Source organism: Monopterus albus, unplaced genomic scaffold (assembly GCF_001952655.1).
Source record: "Monopterus albus unplaced genomic scaffold, M_albus_1.0 scaffold905.1, whole genome shotgun sequence".
Taxonomy (NCBI): domain Eukaryota; kingdom Metazoa; phylum Chordata; class Actinopteri; order Synbranchiformes; family Synbranchidae; genus Monopterus; species Monopterus albus.
In genome coordinates, this window is record NW_018128785.1 from 9,498 (window position 1) to 10,729 (window position 1,232).

The window sequence follows — 1,232 nt, forward strand, 5'->3', positions numbered from 1 at the left end:
GGAGGGGTGGTGGGCTGGTAGGGGCTTGCTCATAGCCCCCCAGCTTAGCCGCCATGTATTGGCGTTTGCCCCGGGGAACGAGAGGGTCATTTCCCTGCGCCTTCGGGCTGGGGATAGGTCTCTTACTGCCATTTGTGCCTATGGGCTGAATGGCAGTGTAGAGTACCCGGCCTTCTTGGAGTCCCTGAGAAGGGTGCTGGAAAATGGGGACTCCGTTGTTCTACTGGGGGAATTCAATGCTCATGTGGGCAACGACAATGACACCTGGAGGGGCGTGATTGGGCGCAGGAAGCTGGACAGACTCGGCAGACCCAAATGTATTGTGAGGGTCTGTTGGGAACGTTTAGCAGAATCCCCTGTCAGAGAAATCTTCAACTCCCACCTCCGGCAGAGCTTCGACCAGATCCCGGGGGAGGTTGGAGACATTGAGTCCGAGTGGACCATGCTCTCTGCCTCCATTGTCAATGCGGCCGTTCAGAGCTGTGGCCGTAAGGTCTCCGGTGCCTGTCACAGCAGAAATCCTCGAACCCGGCGGTGGACACCAGAAGCAAGGGATGCCGTCAAGCTGAAGAAGAAGTCCTTTCAAGCCTGGTTGGCTTGAGGGACACCTGAGGCAGCTGACGGGTACCAGCAGGCCAAGCGGACTGAAGCCCGAGTGGTTGTGGAGGCAAAAACTCGGGTCTGGAAGGAGTTCGGTGAAGCCATGGAGAGAGACTATTGGTCAGCCTCAAAGGAAATTCTGGCAATCCATCCAGCGCCTCAGGAGGGGGAAGCAGTGCCCTGCCAAAACTGTTTACAGTGGAGGTGGACAGCTGTTGACCTCAACTGGGGACATCGTCGGATGGTGGAAGGAATACTTTGAGGATCTCCTCAACATCTCTTCCAATGAGGAAGCAGAGGCCAGGGGCTCGGATGTGGACTTGTCCATCACCCAAGCTGAAGTCACCGAGGTAGTTAACAAGCTTCTCGGTGGCAAGGCACTGGGGGTGGATGAGATCCGCCCTGAGTACCTTAAGTCTCTGGATGTTTTGGGGCTGTCTTGGCAAACATGCCTCTGCAATGTCGCATGGGACAGTGCCTCTGGACTGGCAGACCGGGGTGGTGGTCCCTCTTTTCAAGAAGGGGGACCGGAGGGTGTGTTCCAACTATAGGGGGATCACACTCCCCAGCTTCCCCGGGAAAGTCTATGCCAGGGTATTGAAGACAAGAATTTGACCGATAGTCGAACCTCG